This window comes from Giraffa tippelskirchi, chromosome 11, assembly GCF_054371585.1.
Source record: "Giraffa tippelskirchi isolate mGirTip1 chromosome 11, T2T-mGirTip1v1.2.pri, whole genome shotgun sequence".
NCBI lineage: Eukaryota > Metazoa > Chordata > Mammalia > Artiodactyla > Giraffidae > Giraffa > Giraffa tippelskirchi.
In genome coordinates this window covers 46,556,816-46,584,793 of record NC_137285.1, presented here as the reverse complement: position 1 = coordinate 46,584,793, position 27,978 = coordinate 46,556,816, and the positions used below count along the sequence as shown (strand labels likewise).

General features: G+C 35.6%; 1 long non-coding RNA gene across 1 annotated transcript in view; it reads left to right on the top strand.

Annotated features, from left to right (window-relative positions):
* The window catches only part of LOC145527352 (uncharacterized), a 214,591-nt gene extending 186,613 nt beyond the window's left edge, over positions 1 to 27,978 (top strand). The window contains exons 8-11 of the long non-coding RNA XR_014069704.1: positions 12,160 to 12,207; positions 12,939 to 13,028; positions 22,837 to 23,037; positions 27,482 to 27,978. This is a non-coding gene — a long non-coding RNA (uncharacterized LOC145527352). The remainder of the gene's footprint in view (positions 1 to 12,159; positions 12,208 to 12,938; positions 13,029 to 22,836; positions 23,038 to 27,481) is intronic.

Sequence of the window (27,978 nt, the reverse complement as noted above, 5' to 3'; positions counted from 1 at the left end):
TTTTTAATTCACTCTGTTTTAAAGTGGTATTTCCCAAAATATGTTCAGCTCAACCCTAACCTTATGGAAATGTTCTATATAAAATATATTTCTGGGAAGTTAGTTTGAGAAATGTTGTGCATTATGACTTCTCTGATTTGTATAATAGGCAATATGCAATAAATGCTATATGAAATAAATCTTTTGACTAGAACATGCTTTAACTTTGCTTGAACAACTATTTTTCACATTTATATATACAATCTCTTTCCCCTGTCTATCTCCACTGCTCAACAGCTCTGTGTACTATTTGGGAGAGCTGCCTTGAAGTCATATCCTATTACTCTTAGGAAGTTTCTCAGATTGAAGGAAGGATCAATTAGGAAATAATGTCTTATATTATTAAGACTTCCAGATAAAAGTCTGTTGTCAGAATTGAAGATGTCTGTTCATTGATTCAATAAAAATTGTTAGGTCCTCTGAAAACTACTAAATTATAATATCTGAGTTTAGCCTCAGTAATATTTTTTTAGGCTCCACAGGTAATAGTGATTAAGATGTCCAAAGGAATGATACTTGGCAATAAATAATTTTCTCAATTTTAATTCAAAATGCATTTTAACCAATAGTCCATATACATGACTATATATCTAATTCACAAAAATTTTAATATGAATTATAATGATTCTTTTCAACATGAAATTCTAAATCTCATATTAACAAATCTGATACCTTTGTTTATCAGTTCAGTTCAGTTCAGTCACTCAGTCATGTCCAACTCTTTGCGACCCCATGGACTGCAGCACTCCAGGCCTCCCTGTCCATCACCAACTCCCAGAATCCACCAAAACCCATGTCCATTGTGTCGGTGATGCCATCCAACCATCTCATACTCTGTCGTCCCCTTCTCTTCCTGCCCTCAGTCTTTCCCAGCATCAGGGTGTTTTCAAATGAGTCAGCTCTTCATATCAGGTAGCCAAAGTATTGGAGTGTCAGCTTCAACATCAGTCCTTCCAATGAACACTCATGACTGATCTCCTTTAGAATGGAGATAGTCTTTAGAATGGAGTTAGATCTCCTTGCTATACAAGGGATTCTCAAGAGTCTTCTCCAACACCACAGTTCAAAAGCATCAATTCTTTGGCACTCAGCTTTCTTTACAGTCCAACTCTCACATCCATACATGACTACCAGAAAAACCATACCTTTGACTAGATGGAATTTGGTTGGCAAACTAATATCTCTGCTTTTTAATATGCTGTATAGGTTGGTCATAACTTTTCTTCCAAAAAGCAAGCATCTTTTAATTTCATGGCTGCAGTCACCATCTGCAGTGATTTTGGAGCCCCCGCATACATTAAGTCTCTCACTGTTTCCACTGTCTCCCCATCTATTTGCCATGAACTGATGGGACCAGATGCCATGATCTTATTTCTTTGAATGTTGAGTTTTAAGCCAACTTTTTCACTCTCCTCTTTCATTTTCATCAAGAGGCTCTTTAGTTCTGCTTCACTTTCTGCCATAAGGGTGGTGTCATCTGCATATCTAAAGTTACTGATATTTCTCCCAACAATCTTGATTCCAGCTTGTGCTTCATCCAGCCCAGCATTTTTCATGATATACTCTGCATATAAGTTAATAAGGATGATGATAATATACAGCCTTGACGTACTCCTTACCCTATTTGGAATCAGTCTGTTGTTCCATGTCTAGTTCTACCTGTTGCTTCCTGACCTGCATACAGATTTCTCAAGAGACAGGTCAGGTGGTCTGGTATTCCCATCTCTTTAAGAATTTCCCACAATTTGCTGTGATCCACACAGTCAAATGCTTTGGCATAGTCAATAAAGCAGAAGTAGATGTTTTTCTGGAACTCTCGTTCTTTTCTGATGATCCAACGGATGCTGGCAATTTGATCTCTGGTTCCTCTGCCTTTTCTAAATCCAGCTTGAACATCTGGAAGTTCATGGTTCATGTACTGTTGAAGCCCCATGTGTCTCTTATATAAATAAAGGAATATTATATTTTTACTTTATTCAATATTGAATTTTTTCTTCATGCCACTTGAGCATATTATTTCTAAAATGCAAATATGATTCTGACTCATATTTGCTGTGTTTGAACATTAAACTGCTTAACATGGTCCTTCTACAATCTGATAAGTAAACCCCTCCCAAACTTCTTCTTTTGTTCCATCCCTCATCAATTTCAGGACTTCAGTTCGGGAATTTCTTTCAGTTTTTCTACTGAAATATTCTTTTTTCATCAAATAGACTAGAGTTTTTACTCTTAACTGAACAAGTAATAATAATTAAATATATGTATTTTCATATGATACACCAAAAAATGTATATCAACTGTATATCAGCATATATACTTTAGAGATAAATCAACAAAGCCAAAAATGAAATGACTTGTATGTAAAACTTAAAAATTTGGCATATTTGAATATGCATTGACTGATAGCAATGCTGACAAGCTCATGTGATGTTTGAATAAATCAGGCTTTGGTGTTCAGTTTTTATGTCTTAAAACTGGGAATATTTTAATGTGATTTTATATTTTCCTCCAGGCATCTTCTGTTGGTTTATCTGCTCATGCTGAAAAGTGAATTTGAATAAGAAATGTTGCCACAGTGTATACTAAAGATTTCAACCACATATATCTTTATTTTCCCCTAGAGCACCTATTATATAAATAATATCTGAGATAAAACCAGAAAAAAAAGATTAAATGAAACAATAAACTTTGAGTTTTTTTTGTTTACTCTTGGAAATTTTATTTATGTATACATCACATAGAATTAACATTTTTCAGCTTTCAAATCCAGTTAAGGCCAAGAAACCATGAAGTTAGTGATTACTTTCTTCTATGTGTTTCTAGATAAAAGTTGTTTTATAAAGCATGTTTGGATATATCTTTTAAGGAACATGTTAATGTTAACTTCTTCTAAAACTTGTGTAGTGTCTGATATCTTAGATACTTTTTAAAGAGCAATGAGGCTAAGGGAAAAGATTTCATTCATTCAAATGTCACTTCAGAGTCTACAAGATCAAAGATTATGAAAATGATTTACTAAGAATCTGTAGCTAGAGATGCTTTAAAATTAAAGGAAAATCAGAGCAAGTCTTCAGGCACAAACATTAAATTATCTACGAAGTTTTTGTTCACCATTATTTTTAATTCAAGAAAAAAACCCTGCCATTACTGACTCACAACCCTATCATCCAATCTTCTCTTCATTTACAATTGTTATTATAATTTTTAATAATCTCAGTAGTGAAATAAAATGTCAGTTACAAAGTTAGGCAAAATTTGAAAGGTATTTCTCATGCAAATGACATAGAAACTCTCACTAAGACCATTTTTTAACAGCTACTTATTTATGATCTATATGTTTCTGTTACACTTCAATTTTAAGTTGGATCTCAACTTCATTTCACATTCTTGATCAAAGTCATTTCTTCTCACCCCTCTATCAATACCTTTAGGAGGGAGCTCATTTTTATCTCCCTAAGGTCTTGGTCTGTTTCAGCCCTGTTGGACTCACTGTTCTCTTAATTCCTATAACACAGTAGCTCATATTGCATATGAAATACTTTTAAAACTCTCCTTTTCTTTCATGTTCTTATTCTTCTGTCTCCAAATATTGAGGAGGAATTTTAATGACAGCAAACATATCTCTGATCCTTCTCCCATCCTAAAGTTACCTAATATAACCAAATGAGTGACAGACACCTAGCATGATGATGGTTGGAAAAAATTTGAAAAACATTTTTATGGGGAGCATCTGAAAAATAACTATTGGTTGCAATGAACTTACTGTAGCCTTTTCCCTCCTGTAAAATTCTAAGTGATTTTTTATTCTTTCTCTACTTTTATAACTGTCAGTTTTTCTGTTTACCTTTATCTTGCCTATGACATTCCAAAAATTGATTTATATCCATTTATTTGATGAACAGCATTCAAAGCTAAACAGTTTGCTGAACTCTTGATTTATATACCTCAAATTAGATAATATGCCAATAGAATATATTTACAATAAAGCCGATATAAGTAAGTGATACAAAGAATAGCCATTGGAATTAGTTCTTTTGAACTACTCCTTCTGCCTTTTTGCTCTTTTTCTCCCAAATGACTTCATGTATTAAAATATGCCATTCAGGCTAGGTCTGTTAAGAAGTAAATTATTAACTTTCCTTGTTTTACTATTGCTCTCACTCTGAACCAATGTAAATTTAGACCAGTGCAAATGAAGTGGTTCTTGTTTCCCAGGAGTTTTATGAATAATAGTCTTAACCATACATAATGAACCAGATACTTCTGAGAAGGAGTGTTATTTTTTGGAAATAAGTGCTTGGGGAGGCATCTCTTAGGTCACTAGAGTACTATTTAGTGCAGTATAATAATAACACTAAATGAGTGTACTCTCCTAAAGGGTGGATGTGCTTTCTTAAGCATTTCACTTTCCCTGGTATCTGTGATAATAGGTGAAGTCTGAATTGTTGTTTCCCACGGTGATTTGAAGATCTTAAATAAAGTTATATCTTATGTTATATGTTGGTCACAGCCTATTGATAGGCTGTTATTGATTAAAGAGTAACTGGGCACTTAACGGGGCCCTTTACTACTTGTCACAAGTTCCCAATCTCCCACAGACATTTCCCTCCCTGGGGCTAGTGTTGTGGCTGGACCAGCCCTTGTGGCTCTTATTACGACTACGAGATGCACCTTAGCAACAACCATTTATGCCACTTGGAAAAATAAGATTTATTTATAAGTCCTGGAAGGTACACAACACAGCTGGGCCACATAGGGAGAGAGAGAGAGTGCGGACTGGCCTTTTTTGGGGTAGAGGGTGAGATGTCTAGGTTTTGAGGATTTATTATCTATTGGTGAATTAAAAATATAAGAGTAAGAATGAAAGCATGTGGAGAGGAATGAAGGGTCACTACAGAGGTCACCTAGGGATTTCTATAAAAGGAACTTCATGGGTGGGGTGCCCAGGCTCTGTACCTATTAATAGTTGTGTAACTGGTAATGCGTTTATATAAGACAGATGACTTTGAAATGGATACCTTGGCAATCAAAAGCTGTCAGGCACTTACACTACACCTTATCTGCTTTTGGGTGCCTAAAATTCTTTTAGCAAAATAAAACTGCTTTAAATCTCTATAAAGATGTTTTCTAATCTAAATATCTTTGTAACAGATAATACATTGAAAACGCATAACTAGGTGTAAATAGTGTATCAAATGGGTGTAAGAACACATTTTCAGAGTAGAGGGAGTGGAGAAGGGAGAGAAAGAAAGAGTATGAGAGGATGGAATACCTGAAGGACAGAATAAAGGAGATCCATGAAAACAAGAGCATAATTTTAAAGGAGTAGAATTCGTTAAGATACATCATACCAATTTTAAAATGTTATCTTTGGTAGAAGAAATAATGTAATTAAGGTTTAGAGAAATAATAAAAACAATTAAAAATATTTCAATGAATTGATAAAGCTAATAATCATTCTTTATTACTATGATTGTAGTTTTTAATGCTGACTACATGCCAGTATTATGCTTTGTGTTTTGAATAAATTATGTAATTAAATCGTTATGTCATTCCTAACTATAGGTCTTATTACTATTTTTACTATATAGGTAAACATACTGGCCCTTTGAGTCTTCAGAAAATGTATGTTAGATTATTATTTTAAACGGCATAGCAGCAATGCAAAATAGATATGGTTGATTTCAAAGTTTATGATCTTTACTATACAAATAGTATTTTTTAAGAGAGGTTTTTATATAGGACATTTACAAAGAAAATTTAGAAAACATTATAAAGAGGGACAATGTAAAATCTTTACATGACCTTTGTGCTGTTCTTAGTTGCTCAGTTGTGTCCAATTCTTTCTGGCCCCATGGACTGTAGCCCACCAGGCTCCTCTGCCCATAGAATTTTCCAGGCAAGAATACTGGGGTGGGTGGGTAGCCATTTCCTATTCCAGGGGATCTTCCTGATCCAGGGATTGAACCTCATCTCATGCATTTGCTGCCTTAGGTGGATTCCTGCATACGTAGGTTCTTTACCACTAGCGGCCAGTTGGGAAACCCACATGACCTTGAGTAACAAAAGTGAAAAGATGAGGGTCACTAAATATTCTTCTCAGCAACATAAAGTATCATCAGCATACTGATCCTTTAGTAAGTCTCAAACCACGTATTGGCTTTTAGACTTCTAGAAGCCAAATGTGCACAGTCCTGTACTGGACTCCTAGGAATGAAGCTCTTAGATTCTGGTGTTCTACGTATTTATTTGAAGGGCTTCCCTGGTGACTCAATGGTAAAGAACCCACTTCTAATGCAGAAGATGCAGGAGATGAGGGTTCAATATCTGGGTCAGGAATATCCCCTGGAAGAGGAAATAGCACCCACTTCAGTGTTCCTGCCTGGGAAATCCCATGGACAGAGGAGCCTGGTGGGCATAGTCCACGGGGTCGCAAAGAGTCAAACATGACTGATCTCACAGGCACAAATGTATTTGACGAGACAGGGACTGCTTCCTAGAGAGGAAATCCAAGTCATTACCAGAGGTCATGCTTTTCTATAACACATCCTGAAAAGTGTTAAATTTCTTATTAGAAAAAAATGCAAAAGCTAATGTTCTGAAAAAAACGAAAATCAAGTATGTTATTTATAGTTTTATTACTATGTTATTGTCAGGTAAAATCTGGAGTCCTGAAATCCTTTCCCAACTAAGATAAAATAGGAGCTAAAAAGCTGAAATCCATTCCAAGCTTTCTAAGACCAATCTTGAAGAAATTCTTTAAAATTTTCCTCTTCTAGGAAATGGAGCAGTGATTACATTGAAATGACTCAGCATCAATAAAGCAAGCTGAGTAGAGGTGTAGAACTTGGATTTATCTTTTGCCCCTCCCTCTGTGAAGGACTAGTCTTATTTGTTTGATCACCAAACAAAGATTGGGTTTCCTTGGACACAGACTAGTATTTGCACTAGGTATTTCTCTTGGAGAGGAATTTGGGGAAAAAAAAAAAAACACTTGTGAGGGTGCAAGGAAAGAAGGATTTACTGATGGAAAAGTTGAAAGTAAACTGGGATGCCCCTTCAGAGATGTCTAAAACAGAAACTTGGCTCATAGGCCTTTGGCTTGAAAAGATCAATCATTGGATGAAGGCCACAAAGGAGAGGAGGAAGGAAAGGTCATCTTGAACAAGGCAGCGTCCTCTTACAGAGGATAGCCTCAGAGAGAGTCTCAGCTGTGAGCTATCAGCAGACAACACTCTAGCACTCAAGAAAATGATTTCTGAGAGGGGATCTTCCTGGCCCCCACCTAAATACCCACAACCGTGAAGAACTAGCAGATGTGTGTGTGTGTGTGTATGTGTGTGTGAGTGTGTGAGTATATGTGTATGTGTGTTTGGAAAGGAGTTGTACAAATATTTCTAATAATATCTATTGGAATCTGTCCGTTACACACAAAAATACTGTTTTTGTTTTCATATACAATTTGATTTAAGCCGAAGAGATGACAAACATAAAAGTAATTTACAATGCATGTGGGTACACAAGAAACACTGAAGAATCAAACCTCTGAGTTTGCACTCAGTATTGCCAAATAATGCCGTTTATGGATTACTTGTAATCAGAGGTCCCTCGACTGTATCTGCAGTTTTAATTTCCCCAAGGTGAATTTTTCCAAATCCTGCTAACATTCAGGTTGTGCAAAATGTGCCGGCTGCCCCAAGGCAAAGGGTGAAAGAGGTGAACTGAATGTTGAAATGTCCACAGTAGTCTGTTTTGCTGCTTATCTGTCTCTCCTGGAAAAAAAAAAAAGTGGAAAACAACAGTTGCTGAAACTCAGCAGTTAAACTATGGAATCAGTCATATTATGAAGCAAAATACATTCTGAGATTTCCATAGATAAGCTAGTTAATGACTGTCTTAATTAGGAAAGATCTACAATCTTTCCTGCCCCAAGGGTTTTCATGTCTTCAACTTACCTTTTCAGTAATGTTTATGAAATGAGTATTATTCAGATTGCAAAATATTGCATCTATTATTGACTCCAGACCAAAGGGACTTTTTCAATATCCTGCCCGTCTTGTACACCTCTGTTTACAGAAGATAGACAAACTTACCTACACTGATGATTTTTTTCAGGAATGACTAGGTTTGTCTTCTTAAGTTACAATTACAGACCTCACATAGTCTTTAAACATACCCATAGTATCAATGAAATCACAATGCCCAGTGTGGATAATTTATATTCCCAATTCTGCATGTTGGGGTATTCCATCCGTGACTGTATAGCAAATGTATGAACCACTCTTTTTTAAAATATTTATTTCTTTTTGGCTGTACTGGGTCGAACCATACTTTCATAAAGTCACATACATTACTCTGTACTGAAGGATATCTGTAGTATCCATGTCAGCAATGGGAAGCAGAATATCTTGGACAGACGAGACATAATAATTATGGAAGCAATAACACGATTAAAAATTTCAAGAGAAAGTAGATTGGATTACACAATAAGTTTTCTGTAAAACAACGCAAACTTTTCCTGTCTAGTAAATTAATGGAGAGACTTAGCTCTACCTATATGTTAATGGGGAATAACTAAATATATTATAATTGTAAAATGCCTTAAAGTTTTGGATAGACACATAACAAAAAGCATTTTGCACTCTGTGTATAATTCCTAACACTTTACAGTAATGTACAGATGTCTCACTGAATCTTATAACTAGGGATTTGTTAGATCCCACAACAGTACTCGCTACTACCGCTGTGCATTTAATTTTCTCAAAGGAAATGTTTGTGACAGTTATGGGGCTTCTTAGTTGGTCAATCAATTCCAAAAGGTTGGCATTGCAGTGACTTGGAAACAATAACTTCAGAGAAACATGGTTATAAACGATGGCGTACTGGAATTATTAACTATACAAATGGATCAGCAGGAATACATAAATACAGAGGGGACACCAAAAAAAAGAGAGACATACTAAAAAAAGACTTACTGTGGTCAATTGTAATGGCTAAGGAGAATTATGATGTGCTGGTGGTTTAGTCACTAAATCCTGTCCGACTCTTGTGATCCCATGGACTGTGGATACTAAATCTGAAGACAACATTGTTCACATATATACATGTTAATATATATGCGTGTGTATATTTTTTCAAAAATTTAATTAAAATAATATTTTAGTATTTTTATAATTATTGACAAAGTATCTCAGAATTAAAAGTATGAAAGTAAAGTCGCTCAGTCGTGTCTGACTCTTTGCAACCCCATGGACTGTAGCTTACCAGGCTTCTCCATCCATGGGATTTTCCAGGCAAGAATAGTGGAGTGGGTTGCCATTTCCTTCTCCAGGAGATCTTCCCGACCCAGGGATTGAACCCAGGTGTCCTGCATTATAGGCAGACGCTTTACCGTCTGAGCCACCAGGGAAGTCTCAATTGAAAGTACAAACATATTCAAATAAGAAATAAAAAATTGGATAGTGAAATTGACCTTATATTTAGATAGTATAATTGACCCTATATTTAGGTCAACTGAAATAATTTGACAACAAAATATGAAGCAATCCATAAAATTATAATCCCACAGTAAAATTCCCCATATAGTCGATTCAATATAGTAGTTGAATGATTTTTACTAAAGAATGACTACTTTAATTTTAAAAAAATTAGTTTCCCTCAGGATGGGTTAGAAATTACTTTGAAAGTTATCATTTTACTGTCATAGACATGGATCCATTGGCATATTCTTTCCTTAAGCTTAAGCCTCAAATATTTAAGCATACCCATATTTTTAGCTGTTGGCTGCAATATCAACTTCATGCATTATATATTTAGTTGAAAACGACTTTAGGTTCTTTATATGGTGCTGAAAGCCCCAAGAAAAATAAATTCTGTATTCTATACATTTGTAAACATTTATTTATCTGATTCAAACCAATAATCACCTAGATTTTTTAACATTATTATATATTCAATAGACACATTTGTTAATGCAGATGCTTTCTTAATATATTAATATTGCTTTAATACCTTAAGAGGACTTCCCAGGTGGCTCAGTGGTAAAGAATCGACCTGCCAAGCAGGGGACATAGGTTCCATTCCTAGATCCAGAAGATCCCTTGGAATAGGAAGTGGTGACCCACTCCAGTATTCTTGCCTGGGAAATCTCATGGAAAGAAGAGCCAGACCTGCTACAGTGCACGGGATCCAAAGAGTCGGACACGACTTAGCAAATAAACAGTAACAGTAATACCTTAAAGTAAGATAGGTTAAGAGGAAGGAAAATATACACATATATACTTTATAAATTTGACTTTCCAAGATATTATTTTTCACAGATTTTTATAATCTTTTAAGCTTTATTTAGAGGGCAAATACTACGTACACAGAAAATTCTGAAAGAGCAATAGAAGATTTGGGAAAATATACATATATTCAACTAATTATATCATTTCAAAAGTTATCACACTGATCATCCTACTATTTTGCAGAGAAAAGTTACATTTCTTATATGTTGGGATGTGCTACAACAAAATCTTCAATCATGCAGAAAGCTGTTTTCAAATTTCCATTAAAAAAAAAAAGCAGGCACCATTTACATGATAAATTACTGCGAGACAAGAATCTTAGCTGACTACCCAAGTGCTTGATTCTGTTATCACTGATTTGTCCTTCACTCTACAACAGAATGAAAATGAAGGACTTATAACTAATTGTGCCAGGAAGCAGAGCTAATTTCCTTATACTGCCAAAAAAAAAATACATTGTAAGCTATTAAACTTGAAAGAGAATAATATCATGAGTAATAACAAAGTATTATTAATGTCTTTATTGTCCTACAAAGTGTCTTGATTGCTATTCTTAAGTAAATTTTCTTCTGAAAAGTTCTACAGATTTTCCCAAAAAACAATGAAAAGCATAGGTTTCAGTTAATGAAGAAGTTTTAAACTTCTAAAGAAGCTTTAAAATTTTTTATTTTAATTTTAAAATCAAAAACTTTTCTGTACAGGATAAATAGAATTTAATGTCTTAAATTTTAACCATTTATTTGAAGCTATATTTGAAAACTTTTAACTAAGAATCGCTTTTTCTCCATTTGCTTAACTTGATTATCAAGGAAATGAAAATTGAAATCACAATATGAGTGCATTTTATATATAACAGACTGGAAAGGTTAAAAATTAAGTAAAAGCAATGTATTGTGACTAATATGGAACACTGGAGTTTCTCAACCACCGTTACAGGGAGAAATCATTTTAAAATTCATTTTCAAATTGTAAAACCAAACTAAAATAGAATCACTTAGGTCAGGGACAAAATGGAGCAGATCAATGAGGTGGATAAAGGAAACAGAACTTTACAGGAATTTACAGCTCTTCTCAGAAATCAGCAGAAGATACCAGCTACTCTCCAAACTCCAAGGCTGCTCATGATGTCTCTAGACTTCCTTGTTCCACTGACTCAGCTACCCTTCCACTAGGCAACCAACCAGCTGAAAAAACCAAATGACTTCTGTGTTTAATCCATAAAAATCCCTTCCTCTGTGAGCACCTTGAAACTCACTGCTCTTTTAGCCTTGCGTTTCCCAGTGTGCTGATCGAAACCCTTGCCATAAACTCATCTTTCTGCTTTGTTTTATTCAGTGTGCAGAGTTTGGTTCTTAACAGCATTAACCAGTGCAGTTAGGTGTGATATAAATAATATATTTGTTTATTTATAATATGATATAATAGTTGTTATTATCCCCTTAGGAAGAGAACCTAAAGAATCTCTTGAGCTTACACAGAGGGACTTCTAAATATAAACTTTTCTTAATGTTTTATTTATTTATTTATTTATTCCTTTTGTCTCCTAATCTTTATTATTTTTTTTATTTTTTTTTTTATTTTTAATAAATTTATTTATTTTAGTTGGGGGCTAATTACTTTACAATATTGTAATAGTTTTTGCCATACATTGACATGAATCAGCCATGGGTTTACATGTGTTCCCCTTCTTAATGTTTTAAATTGTGCTGTGGCTACAGTTTTTTTGTTTGATTTGCTTTTAAACTGGTCGGATACTTTTCACATACATAGTACATTTGTAATACATGTAACAACAACAGATATTTTAGTTTCCTTTCCTTTTCCCTTCCAGGTTTGTCTAAAAAGCAGGTTTACTGAAAATCCTCCAGTAAAAATAAAGGTAATTGGCCACCTATAATTCTAGCTGTAGCAATGTCCTTCATTAGGGGGTAAGGAAGACAATATAGGGGAACTTCTCTGATGGCTGTGGTAAACCTGCCCGTGGTAAAGAATCTGTCTGCCAGTGCAGGGGACGCGGGTTCAATCCCTGGGTGGGGAGGATCCCTGGAGAAGGAAATGGCAACCCACTCCAGTATTCTTGCCTGGGAAATGCCATGGACAGAGGATCCTGGCAGGCTACAGTCCATTGGGTCCAAAGAGTCAGGCATGACTGAGCAACTAAACAACAACAAGGCAATAACTATGCACTTATATTTTAAAGTTTTAAATGATAACAATTTTTATCTTTAAAATACTATGTGCTTCCATGTTGAATGTATTTGAGCTATTTATTACATATGTATTTACAATGGATTATATTGCAACATTAGTGTTATTTGAAATTTTATTAACTTGCTAAAAGAAAAGTTTTCATAAAGAAGTTTGCCTTCTGGCCATTCCGATACCTTAATTTTAACCCTATCTATTGGGCCCACCCCAACCTTCCTTCATGACTGTCCAGGGGTTAAAGTGAAATGGCACAGCCTCTGAGTGCATACTGGTAAAAGCAATTTTTTTTTTTTTCTAGAATCTTTCCAGCTGAGTTAATGTGTTTGAAGGGATCTCCTCTACAGGGAAACAGACTCAAAGATCTCTCACTGATTTGTGTTTCTATCTCTAATCTTCCTTCAGACTTATCTATTGCAAATTATATATATGACCTACTCAGTGAAGTCTATCTCAAATGTAAAAATAACTGAATGATACCTTTCCTCTATAGAGGTAAGTAAATCCAATTTTGATTATATAATTTCCATGTATCATCTGTGCGCCTTGTCCTCTGACACACATGGTCACACTAAGGTGAGAGTCCATGTTCTTAATCTTGTTCCTGCAGGCCTTCTGTGGAGAGAGGGAAGATTCCCTGGAAAACTACACCTCTTTGTCTAATATATCTGTTACACATGAGAGAAAGCTTCCTTGTATCTTCACTGGGTATTATATCTGATAAACAGCAATGCATTTCTCAGTATGTTTTCAATCACTGGTTATTTTTTCCAATATTTATTGGCTTTGAGTGAGTATGACCTCCTCTGTGTATTCTTTCCCTGTATTCTTCCCTTCCTTCCTTCTTTCTTTCCTACGTGAAAGTGAAAGTGAAGTCGCTCAATCGTGTCCAACTCTTTGCGACCCCATAGATTGTAGCCTACCAGGCTCCTCTGTCCATGGGATTTTCCAGGCAAGAGTACTGGAGTGGGGTGCCATTTCCTTCTCCAGGAGATCTTCCCGACCCAGGGATTGAACCCAGGTCCTCCGCACTGTAGGCAGAAGCGTTACTGTCTGAGCCACCTATAACTTTACCTATTTTTCTATTGAATTAGATTTATCATTTTCATACATTTTGGGGGTCAGTTCTTTCATATGTTTGTTATTGTTTTGCTTTAGGTTCTCCAGAGAAATAGAAATATGTGTGTATGTGTATACATAATTACTTGTAAATTAAAAAATATATATATATATATGAAAGTGAAAGTGGCTTAGTCTGTCTGACTCTTTGCGGCCCCATGAACTATACAGTCCATGGAATTCTCCAGACTAGGATACTGGAGTGGGTAGCTGTTCCCTTCTCCAGGGAATCTTCCCAACCCAGGGATTGAACCCAGGTCTCCCACATTGTAGGCAGATTCTTTACCAGCTAAGCCACCAGGGAAGCCACATATATATATGTATATAATTTCATATACATATGTGTGTGTGTGTGTATATATAATTAGGGTCTTCATTGGTGGCTCAGCTGGTAAAGATTCTGCCTGTAGTGCAGGAGATCTGTGTTCGATCCCAGGGTCAGGAAGGTCCCCTGGAGAAGGGCATGGCAACCCATCCCAGTATTCTTGCCTGGAAAATCCCATGGACAGAGGAGCCTGGCAGGCTACAGTCCATGGGGTCGCAAAGAGTCGGGCATGACTGAGTGACTAACACACACACACACACACACACACACACACACACACACATAACTACTATAAGGAATTGCCTCATGGGTGTATGGAGGCTAAGAAGTACAAAATCTGCAGTTGGCAAGCTGGAGACCCAGGAAAGCCATTGGTATAGTTCAGTCAGAGTCTAAACCTGAAGGCAGAAGATGGATGTCCCAGTTAGAAGACAATCAGGCGGAGAAGGATAATTGTTTCTTATTCAAACTTGTATTCTTTTCAGGCCTTCAACAGATTAACTGAGGCTCACCTACATTGGGGAGAACAATCTGCTTTACATATACAAATTACTTATTTAGGTGGTAACTATTGATTCAAATAATAATTATATAAATGTTAATGCAGAAGGACTATTCAAATATTAATTTCCTCCAGAAACACAATGACAGACACACCCAGAAATAAATTTTAATCAAATATCTGGGCACTCAGTGACCCAGAGAATTTGACACATAAAATTACCATCAGAGCTATAACATCTGACTCATAACAGCTGAAGTATTTTCCTTGCCTCTTTTTTTAGCTTTTACCTTTATGTTGCTTTTTGCCCAACAGTAATTTTTTGAATCTAATAAAATATTTCAAGTATTATTTTATGACTTCTCTAATTGCTTCCCTTGCTTAAGAATATCATAAATTCTAACTTTGGTTTTGCTATAAATCTGCATATTCTATCAGTAGTTGCATATCAATAAACTAGAGTTATAGTTAGGCATTCATCAAACTACATGCACATTTTTTTCCTCTCCTTTCTTTTTTATTGTTCTTCTTACTGTCCTGTTAAGGTGAATATAGATATTCAACTCTTCTCTTTGGGCAGTATTTTAAAGCTAACCTGGGATTTAGCTAAGTAAACTGGGTATTAAAAAAATTGGAAAACTTTGCTCTTAGAAGTAATTTAAAATAAAGCTTTTCTTATATATATTTGCTACTAAAGAATAGTGTTGGATGAGTGCTTCCTAACTGGTGATTTATGAAGACCCTGGGCTTTGTAATGATTTCAAAATATGCCACAGGCCAATTACTATACATAATCTTATGGCACTCACACGCTACAGTAAACACAGGGTACTGTAATTTTTTCCAGTAAATGAAGTCCTGATAAATTCTAGTAATGTTCCTTCTCCAAATAGCTTCTATTATCATCTATTATACACATAAAGTATAAACACTTGATATCAGATATATTTTGCAGTCTGTCCTTTTTAATAGATCCAGAATAAAAGCTACAGCCAAACTAGATACATAAATATGTCAATATTCTAATACATATATTTAGAGTCTGCAAACAGTGGTTTGTTGTAAAAATAGGTGGTAAAAGTCCTTAGCACTGTGACCACTGACATTCAAAGTAAGTCAGACGTTCTCCTTAGTTTTGCCAACTAAAACAATAGAGATTTTTCTCCATTCTCAGTGCAAGTCCTTGCCCTATTGTGTTCAGGAAAAGAGAATTACAATGAAATAAAAAGTTGGGTCTTTGCATTGTCTGGCTATTGTGGATACGTTGCTGTATTACTGAACAGGAACTAGGGATGTAGTTATGAATTAATTTTTCTGAAGAGCAGCTGTTTATTATCTCTCCCTCTCTGATTTTTCCCTTAAGTCACACTCCATTGCCTAATCAATTAAGAGACAGTTCAATTCTAGAACTGGTATATTAAGGAAACTCCATATTCCTCTCATTTTATTTCTCACTAAATAACTTTACAAAACATATGATTATTTTAAGCAAAAGTACCCAAATACATGATTCTATTCATTGTTTTTCTTTGGGTTATTACAAATAATGTGGCAATGACCACTCATATACAAGTCTTTGGGTTTACAAATGTTTTTATTTATCTTGAATATGTACTTAGAAGTACAATTGCTTGCTGATATGGTAAATCTATGTTTAAGATTTTAAGAAATTGTCAAACTATTTTCCAAATAGGCTACACCATTTTATATACTCACTAATGATATATGAATATTCTAGTTTCTCCATATACTCACCTACATTGTCATTGTCTACTTTTACAAATATTTTTTAAATACAGATTTAAGTTCACAGCAAAATTGAGAAGATACAGAGATTTTTCATATGCCCTTTCCCCTAGGCATGCACATCCTCCTTCATTATCAACATCCCAGAGCAGAGTGAAATATCTATACAATAGGCGAACTTACACTGACAGATCGTTATCACCTAGACGCCATAGTCTACATAAGGTTCACTCTTGGTGCTGTGCATTCTCTATGTTTGGACAGTGTGTAACGATGTGCACCCATCGTTATAGTGTCATACAGACTGTCTTCATTGCTCTAAGTATTCTCTGTCCTCTGCCTGTTTATCCTTTCCCACTCTGCAACCCGCACCCCTGGCAACCAGAGATCCTTTCTACTGTCTCCACTGGTTTGCCTCTTCTAGGATACTGAAATCCTAGTTTGTAGACAGACTTCTTTCACTTTGTAATTGCTTTTAAGTTTCCTTTATGTCTTTTCATGACTTGATAGATCATTTCTTATCACTGAATAATATTCAATTGTCTGGCTACACCGCAGTTTTTTCACCTACTGAAGGACATTTTGATTGCTTCCAAGTGTGGACAATTAGTAATAAACCTCTTATAAATATACATGTGCAAGTTTTTATATGGACATAAATTTTTAATTCATTTGGGTAAATACGTAGGAGAAGGATTGCTGATTGTGTGGTAATAGCATGTTTTATGGTACAAGAAACCACCAAACTCTCTCCTAAAGTTGCTGTACCCTTTTGCAATATCATCAGCAGTGAATGAAAGTTCTCTTGCCCACATTTGGTGTTGTCATTGTTTTGGATTTGGCCACTCAAATGGGGTGTAGGGGCATGTCCTGTTGTTTTAATTTGCATGTCCCTAATGACTTCTCTGACTTTTTAACTACAAATATTCTAATAGATATGAAGTAGTATCTCCTTTCATTTGAATTTGCTTTTTCCTAAAGATTATTGATTCCTGAACTTTTTCATGTGTTTTTTGGTCAACTGAATGTCAACTTTAGTGAAAGGCTTATTCAGATTTTTGTGCTGATATTTTTTGTGCTATTTATATTTTTGAGTTATAAAATTTCCTTATATATTCTGCATATAAGTTCTTTATAGAATATATATTGCAAACATTTTCTTCTAGTATATAGCTTACCTTTTCACTTTATTTAAGGAGTCTTTTGAAAAACAAAACTTTAAATTTTGAAGAAGTCCATATTTCCATTTTTTAATTTTATTTCATACCATGTTTATGCAATACTTAAGAAATATTTGAAAGTGTTAGTTGCTCAGGCATGTCCACATCTTTGTGACCCATGGATTGTAGCCTGCCAGGCTCCTCTGTCCATGGAATTCTCCAGGCAAAAATACTGGAGTGGATAGCCATTCCCTTCTCCATGGATCTTCCTGATCCAGAGATCATAGCCGGGTCTCCTGCATGGCAGCCAGATTCTTTACACTCTGAGCCACGAGGGAAGCTCACACACTAAGTCTAATTCAAGAAGACTTAATCCTAATCTTGAAGACTCTAAGAAAGAGTTTTATAGTTTTATCATTTATATTTAGGTATATGCTTTATTCTGAGTTAAACCTTTTGTACAGTATGAGGTAAGAATCTAAATTCTTTGTTTTGAATTGGATATCCCATTGTCTTCAGGTGATTTGTTTAAAAGAGGATCCTCTCCTTATTGAGTATTTTTAGCATTTTTGCATTTTTATTGAAAATCAATGGACCATATATGAAATAATTAATTTCAGAATTCTCAGTTCTGTTTCACAAATCCATATGTTTTCCTTTATGTCTTCCCAACCTTGTTCATAGAAGTTTTCACATTTATTTTTATCAGTTCTGACTATATTTTCCTTAAAATTGTTTTGCTGTTTTCAGCATAGAATTGCACGCTACTTAAATTTATTCCTAAATATTTTATTTTTAACACTAGTGTAAATTTTTTTGTTTTCTTTCTATTAAAAGTGTATATTTAATCCTTTAACTTGAAACTGGTGGAATTCATAGTTGTATGCATGTGTGCCCTTGTACGTAAGTATATATTCCCTATTATTTTCAGCATACAAGCTTATGATGTCTGTGAGAAAAGTCAGTTGAATGCTTCCTTTTCAATCTATCCAGATTTTCTTTCTCTCTCTTGCCTAAACCCCAGTTAAATCTCCAGTAGGATGTTAACTAGAAGTGCTGTGCTGAGTGGGCAGAAAGAATATTGCTGAAGATTTTAAGAGAAAAGCACTTAGTCTTTCACCAGGATTGTCGGAGGTGTACCTAACTTGGTGGTGAACCTGTGATTTGTCAGAGTGAAGTCACTCAGTCGCGTCCGACTCTTTGCGACCCCATTGACTGTAGCCTACCAGGTTCCTCTGTCCATGGGATTTTCCAGGCAAGAATACTGGGGTGGATTGCCATTTCCTTCTCCAGGAGATCTTTCTGACCCAGGGATTGAACCTAGGTCTCCCACATTGTAGGCAGGTGCTTTACCATCTGAGCCACCAGAGAAGTCATAATTGGTCAGAGGCCATGCTTAAAACTTAAGCCATAATACTCTAAGCCTTTGGATTAGATCTGTCTTTAGCATTGGAATATTTTCATTGTTCAGTTCAGTTCAGTCCCTCAGTCGTGTCCAACTCTTTGCGACCCCATGAATCGCAGCATGCCAGGCCTCCCTGTACATCACCAACTCCCGGAGTTTACCCAAACCCATGTCTACCGAGTCGGTGAGCCATCCAGCCATCTCATCCTCTGTCGTCCCCTGCTCCTCCTGCCCCCAATCCTTCCCAGCATCAGGGTCTTTTCCAATGAGTCAACTCTTTGCATGAGGTGGCCAAAGTATTGGAGTTTCAGCTTCAACATCAGTCCTTCCAATGAACACCCAGGATTGATCTCCTTTAGGATGGATTGATTGGATCTCCTTGCAGTCCAAGGGACTCTCAAGAGTCTTCTCCAACACCACAGTTCAAAAGCATCAATTCTGCGGTGCTCAGCTTTCCTCACCGTCCAACTCTCACATCCATACATGACTACTGGAAAAGCCATAGCCTTGACTAGACAGACCTTTGTTGGCAAAGTAATGTCTCTGCTTTTAAATATGCTATCTAGGTTGGTCACAACCTTCCTTCCAACGTGTAAGCGTCTTTTAATTTCATGGCTGCAATCACCATCAGCAGTGATTTTGGAGCCCCCCAAAATTAAGTCTGACATTGTTTCCACTATTTCCCCATCTATTTCCCATGAAGTGATGGGACCAGATGCCATGATCTTAGTTCACAAGAGATGAATTACAATAATAATTTCTAGACTATCCATTTGAGAATGGCTAGATAAATAAGACACAAAGGTAATACAGATTACTGCATGTCTTAGGGATTTATATATAAGCATCACAAATCCTATTCTGTGAAATATTCGATACTTTTCTCTAAATTTTTTTCCATTTTTCTTGCATAAATGTTGTCCCTAAATGCTTGATTTTACTAACACATTCTCTTATTATCTTTCTACAATGAATTAAATATAGGATATATCCAATTTCTTTGATTTATGTACTAAACATTGCTTACACAGGCCTATCAAGTAGGGTATAATTTTATTGAAAATTTGGGAGATAATAGTGAAATAGGTTTCATTAAAGCACAGTAGAGAAGTTAAAAGATAATAAAAGAAAGTACTATAGATTTCTATAGTATAAGAATCTTTAACTGTCTTCAATACATGTAATTGCACAAAATAATAAATGCTTGAGAAATGCAAAGCCAGGTATGTATAATGAAAACAGAAATGACCAATGGAAGCAATATTTATTTATTTAAATTAATTTATTTATTTTAATTGGAAGCTAGTTATTTTACAGTATTGTAGTGGTTTTGCCATACATTGACATGAATCAGCCATGGGTATACATGTGTCCCCCATCCTGAACCCCCCTCCCACCTCCCTGCCCACCCCATCTCTCAGGGCCATCCCAGTACACCAGCCCTGAGCACCATGTCTCATGCATCGAACCTGGACTGGCGATCTATTTCACATATGATAATATATATGTTTCAATGCTATTCTCTCAAATCATCCCACCCTCGCCTTCTCCCACAGAATCCAAAAGACTGTTCTTTACATCTGTGTCTCTTTTGCTGTCTCGCATATAGGGTCATCGTTACCATCTTTCTAAATTCCATATATATGGGTTAATATACTGTATTGGTGCTTTTTCTTTCTGATTTACTTCACTCTGTACAATAGGCTCTAGGTTCACCCACCTCATTAGAATTGATTCAAATGAATTATTTTCAATAGCTGAATAATATTCCATTGTGTATATGTACCACAGCTTTCTTATCCATTCTAGGTTGCTTCCATGTCCTGGCTATTATAAACAGTGCTGCGATGTACATTGGGGTACATGTGTCTCTTTCAATTCTGGTTTCCTTGGTATGTGTGCTCACCAGTGGGTCGTATGGCAGTTCTATTTCCAGTTTTTTAAGGGATCTCCACACTTCTCCATAGTGGCTGTACTAGTTTGCATTCCCACTAAAAGTGTAAGAGGGTTCCCTTTTCTCCACACCCTCTCCAGCATTTATTCTTTGTAGACTTTTTGATAGGAGCCATTCTGATGAGCGTGAGATGGTACCTCATTGTGGTTTTGATTTGCATTTCTCTGATAATGAGTGATGTTAAGCATCTTTTCATGTGTTTGTTAGCCATCTGTATATCTTCTTTGGAGAAATGTCTGTTTAGTTCTTTGGCCCATTTTTTTGATTGGGTCATTTAGTTTTCTGGAATTGAGCTGCAGGAGCTGCTTGTATATTTTTGAGATTAATCCTTTGTCGGTTGCTTTATTTGCTATTATTTTCTCCCATTCTGAAGGCTGTCTTTTCACTTTGCTTATAGTTTCCTTTGTTGTGCAAAAGCTTTGAAGTTTAATTTGGTCCCCTTTGTTTATTTTTGCTTTTATTTCCATTACTCTTGAAGATAGGTCATAGAGGATCCTGCTGTGGTTTATGTCAGAGGTTGTTATGCCTATGTTTTCCTCTAGGAGTTTTATAGTTTCTGGTCTTACATTTAGATCTTTAATCCATGTTGAGTTTATTTTTGTGTATGGTGTTAGAAAGTGTTCTAGTTTCATTCTTTTACAGGTTGTTGACCAGTTTTCCCAGCACCACTTTTTAAAGAGATTGTCTTTTCTCCATTGTATATTCTTGCCTCCTTTGTCAAAAATAAGGTGCCCATAGGCATGTGGATTTATCTCTGGGTTTCCTATTTTGTTCCATTGATCTATATTTCTGTCTTTGTGCCAGTACCGTACTGTCTTGATGACTGTAGCTGATTGCTTTGGGTAGTATACTCATTGTCAATATATTGATTCTTCTGATCCATGAACATGGTATATTTCTCCATCTATTTGTGTTATCTTTGATTTCTTTCATCAGTGTTTTATAGTTTTCTATATATAAATCTTTTGTTTCTTTAGGTAGATTTATTCCTAAGTATTTTATTCTTTTTGTTGCAATGGTGAATGGAATTGCTTCCTTAATTTCTCTTTCTGTTTTCTCATTGTTAGTGTATAGGAATGCAAGGGATTTCTGTGTGTTAATTTTATATCCTGCAACTTTACCATATTCATTGATTAGCTCTAGTAACTTTCTGGTGGTGTCTATAGGATTTTCTATGTAGAGGATCATGTCATCTGCAAACAGTGAGAGTTTTACTTCTTCTTTTCCAATCTGGATTCCTTTTATTTCTTTTTATTCTCTGATTGCTCTGGCTAAAACTTCCAAAACTATGTTGAATAGTAGTTGTGAGAGTTGGCACCCTTGTCTTGTTCCTGACTTTAGGGGAAATGCTTTCAATTTTTTACCATTGAAGATAATGTTTGCTGTGGGTTTATCGTATATGGCTTTTATTATGTTGAGGTATGTTCCTTCTATGCCAGCTTTATGGAGGGTTTTTATCATAAATGGATGTTGAATTTTGTCAAAGGCTTTCTCTGCATCTATTGAGATAATCATATGGTTTTTATCTTTCAATTTGTTAATGTAGTGTATCACATTGATTGATTTGGAAGCAATATTTAAAAAGTTTAAAGCAACAAGCACTAAGAAACATAAAGTATTTATATGAATAAAATTACAGTTATAAAAAAGGCCTTTTATAAAAATTTTATGTCAACAATGGAATATCTAAATGTGAAAGTCAAAACTATTTGGAAATGAAATAGAACTATAATACATATGGGAGACTCCCATAAGTTGTTTTGATATACGCAGTAGGCAGAAAAGTCATGCCTAGTGGATGATTTTATAATAATTTCACTACTTAAGACAACAAAATGTCTTTAGGATTTTTATTTTATTTTCACCCCCCCCCCAAATCAATATAAGCCTTAGTAAGACACAAAGATAGTCAGATATTTAGCCTGTGTCAGATACCTGCATTTTCAGTTATTTTGTTTTTTCTATTCATTGTATATTTAGGGTTTACAAAGAGCCATGTAAGTTATTTTATGCAATTGTGAAAAACATTCATTTTTATTTTATTAATTTTAGGATGTTTTATTAATTTTTCTCTTAATTTTTTTTTACACAGCAAAAATTAAGGAGCTACTAAGATTATACTCTATGTCAGTGATTTGACCGCTTCTGAATAGACTTCTTCAGGGCTAGGAGCTCCCAGCTGTTTACCCATTTGGCTCGTGTGTAACAGCAAGTAGGCAACCATGCTTCTACATTGCCAAAATATTCCCCACTGTCAGGAGCACACAGCCAATGATGCTGAGGAAACCATAAGGTAATGTTTGAAAGATAATTCAGAATATGTTCTTCTTACATGCTGGTGTGTATGCTGAAATTTTACACAAGAAAAAAACCACAATAGTGAAGGACAAGCAAACGTTACATTTTTTATATAGGATTTAATTTTTGAAACCTTTAAAAATGCATTGTATTTAGCAGGTTCTCACAGAGAGACAACTAGGACCCTAGCAAGAAAAATAAATATAAACCCTATTACCTGGATCTTTAAAAATATGTTTTTAAAATATAGAAAATTTAGAAAGAAAACCTTATTTAAAAAATATACATGAACTGATAAGACTAATTCAAGTAAAATGTAATAAAGACATCATTGGGGGGAAAAATGCAGGCTCAGTCATGTCCAACTCTTTGTGACCCCATGGACTGTAGCCTGCCAGGCTCCTCTGTCTATGTGATTTCCCAGGCAAGAATACTGGATTGGGTTGCCATTTCCTATTCCAGGGGATCTTTCCCACCCAGGGATCGAACCTGCATATCTTGCATCTCCTGCATTGGCAGGTGGATTCTTTACCACTGCACCACCTGGAAAGCCTCTGTAGTTGGAAACACTATGTTTATTTGAACAGAGAACCATGCTTAATGTGTAAATCTCTCTTTACAGTAGTAAGTCCAATTTTCATACCTTAAATTTTGGTATAGAGGAAGCAACCATTTTAAAAATTGTGAAGAGATTTGTATGGAGGGAGAAGGGGCTCCTTAATGTGGATAGCACCACAGAAACTGCACTGGATGGATCATAACAAAGATTTTGCACACCAGTTTTAACGCGAAGAAGTGGCAGTTCCAGGGCCCTTCTTTGACCCCTGAAGGTAACTCAGCTGAGAAGGAATTCAGAACACTGGAATCATGAACCAAGGCCAGACCAGGTGTTAGTGCCTTAATTACCTTTCTTGCTTACTCCATGCCAGCCACACTCAACTCCAACCTATTTCTCCAGCATGCCATGCGCACACTATGACTTTACACTGTCTATTTCCTGGAATGCCTGGAATACTCTTCCCCCTAAATATCTGTTGGTTTAATTTTACTCTGCCTCCAAGTGTTTGCTCGTATCTCATCTTCACATTGATTCCCTGTAGAATACTGCAACCTGCTCATCACCCATGCCAGGGATACCAGTTTGCTTTACCCTATGGCCCTTTTCATTTTATATTTATAATATGCTTGCTTCACTATATAATTGTATCCTCTCAATACACAACTTACTTATTTCCACTCTTGCCTGCCTGTTTCTACCTCCTAGGATATATGCATCCTGAGGTCAACTGACTTAATTTTAACTGTGGCTTACCACACAAAATAATATCTGGCACATAATAGGTACCTGGCAAATATTTGTTGAATAAATGATTAATGAGCACATCTTAGAGACTGCACTCTAAACAATTCAGTAAACCACCAGTAGTACAATTGTGCAAATCAATGTAAAAATATAACTATAAATGGGCTCTTTACCTAATTCTTAGTTACTGTTTCTCAAATATTCAGAGGAAATGATATTAGCAATAATTTAAGTTGCATCCTGATTCAAATCCAAATTATCCTCTCCTTTTTTAGTTTTCTAATATTATGTTACTCTTTGGCATATCTGTACCCCAAATCTGTTTTTTCATTTATGCTTACCTCAAGTATTGTAAGTAACTTAAAGATACGTAAGTAAAAGATCTTTATATATAGGTTGGAGAAGGAAATGGCAACCCACTCCAGTATTCTTGCCTCGAAAACTCCATGGATGGAGAAGCCTGGTGGGCTACAGTCCATGGAGTTGCAAAGAGTCGGACACGACTGAGCGACTTCACTTTATATAGAGGTATTCTCAGTGGAGTTTTATTAGCTGCTTATTTATGTAAGATTTTATATTCTGCTTTAATGTGTTTTAGTACTAGAATATAAAAAATTTGCCAAAACTAAGAAAGAAAAACTACGGATATATGCTCACCTCCCTCAAAGCATTCTAGATTAATGGTTTAAGGGTTTTGTTTATTTTTGTGGCTTTGGGTGGGACAAAAATAACTTGTGTTCATCTATGGCTGAGCAAATTTCTTTCTAACAAATTCTATCTTGGATATTTTTAGTCTCCCTTCTGATACCTTGTGTACTGTTTTTCAAACATCACCTACCTTCTCCAAGTCCTCCCTCTTCCTATGGTATCTGTATTAAACACTAAAGTATTGCTCTCTACTTGCGAATTCTGATATATGATACCTGTGTGCATGCTGTCCTGCACAACTCTTTGCGACTCCATGGACTATATCCCTCCAGGCTCCTCTGTCCATGGGACTCTCCAGGCAAGAATACTGGAGTGTGTGACATTTCTTACTCCAGGAGGTCTTCCCGACCCAGGGACTGAACCTGAGTCTCCTGCATCTCCTGCATTGGCAGGTGGATTCTTTACCACTGGGCCACCTCCGCATTTCAAAAGCATCAATTTTTGGCGCTCAGCTTTCTTTATAGTCCAACTCTCACATCCATACATGACTACTGGAAAAACCATAGCTTTGAATAGATGGAACTTGGTTGGCAAACAAATGTCTCTGCTTTTTAATATGCTGTCTAGGTTGGTCATAACTTTTGTTCAAGGAGCAGGCATCTTCTAATTTCATGGCTGCAGTCACCATCTGCAGTGATTTTGGAGTCCCAAAAGATAAAGTCTGTCATTATTTCCATTGTTTTCCTATCTATTTGCCATGAAGTGATGGACCAAATGCCATGATCCCAGTTTTCTGAATGTTGAGTTTTAAGCCAACTTTTTCCCTCTCCTCTTTCACTTTTATCAAGAGGCTCTTTAGTTCTTCTTTGCTTTCTGCCATAAGGGTGGTGTCATCTGCATATCTGAGGTTATCGATATTTCTCCCAGAAAACTTGTTTCCAGCTGGTGCTTCACCCAGTCTTGCATTCCTCATGATGTACTCTGCATATAAGTTAAATAAGCAGGATGATAATACACAACTTTATCTGTAGTTTCATGTCCAATTCTAACTGTTGCTTCTTGACCTGCATACAGATTTCTCAGGAGGCAGATCAGGTGGTCTGGTATTCCCATCTCTTTCAGAATTTTCCAGTTTGTTGTGATCCACACAGTCAAAGGCTTTAGCATGGTCAATAAAGCAGAACTCTTTTGCTTTTTTGATGATCCAGCAGATGTTGGCAATTTGATATCTGGTTCTTCTACCTTTTCTAAATCCAGCTTGAACATCTGGAAGTTCACGGTTCATGTACTGTTGAAGCCTGGCTTGGAGAATTTTGAGCATTACTTTGCTAGCATGTGAGATGAGTGCAATTGTGAGGTAGTTTGAGCATTCTTTGGCATTGCCTTTCTTTGGAATTGGAATGAAAACTGACCTTTCCCAGTCCTGTGGCCACTGCTGAGTTTTCCAAATTTGCTGGCATATTGAGTACAGCACTTTCACAGCATCATCTTTTAGGATTTGAAATAGCTCAACTGGAATTTCAACACCTTCACTAGCTTTATTCGTGTTTCACAAATTTAAGGACGTATATATATATATATGTATGTATATACACACACACACGTGTGTGCATTTTTGTGCTATATGTCACATCTATTTATAGAAAGTTTCTAATTAAAAATATTTGAATAATAATTTTTATCAATGTATCATAAATTGGTGTTTAAGTATGTACTAAGAAACAAGGGAATCAGTCTAGCTAACTGCAAAATTTTCACTTGATAATGTAACTTAGCTAATTATCTAGACATGTTGGTTTCTGGCACTTTCATCTGTGCAAACCAGCTATCAGTTATAAAGTAAAGATTGCAAGATTTTCTGACAAAATTAAATAATATGTCTTATGCTTCAAACTTCAGATGTTAAAACAGTCTACTCCACTTTTGATTAAAGATAAACATTGAAATGACTCTGGATGACTTAGGAAGGTTATGTCCATCTGCATAATATTTGTGGAACATAATAATGTAAATGCTTTCATTAATTTATAATTCTAGCCAAGACGTTTTAAAATGTGTTAATTATATTTTAGTCTGTTGTGGTAAAATACGGTCTTTTAAATGACTTACATGTTTTTTTGTTTCATTAACTTATTGATTTGAAAAAAGTCCAAAGGATAATTTATCCCTCCATCTTTAAATTATAATTCATACAAAAATTTTAGATTAAATATAGTTTGAATATTACTTCCCTGTAGAAGGGAATAAAATTAAGATGTTAAACCATCCTTATTACATATCCAAATTATATTTTGTGTCCTCTGTCACTGTTAAGAAAAAAATACAAATATATATATATATATATATATATATATATATATATTCATTCTCTGGCAGAGCTCAAAAGACCATCCTAATAAATGGCCTCTTAATACTTCTTACGATGTTTTGTTTGGTGAACATTATTTATCATCTTATTTTTCTCCTTCTGTGTGTTACATGGTGTTAGACGAGGTGATCAAGAGGATGTAACTTCCGCTTGGCCCTCCAGCTGGACCCAGGCAACCAAAAGCTCCCTCCTCTGTCCTTGGAATGTATAGTCTGTCTACTGTTTCCACATCAGGAGCTGTTCCAAGGATATAGGAAGGTGATGTTGATAACATCTGAATGCAATAGGTGATTGAACCTAACTGAAGTCTCTGTAAAAACTTTTAAGATTCTGGCAGGCGAGTGTGGAGATCTACTCATGTTGTGGCCTCTCAAGACAAACCTAGTAGATAAATTTCCCTGCTTAGTAACACTGTCGCATACCAATCTGGAGTGTTACCTCTTTTGTCAGTCTCTCCTTATCTTCTGTGTGAGAGACCAGTTTGTGAAAGGACGTATGGGTTTACTTAAACAATGTGTGGGTTTTTTTTTTTTTTTTAAGTCCCTATTCTTGCAAGAAGCAAAGAGAAAACATCATTACCGACCCTTCAAGAATTAATAAAATATTTGGAAACAAAA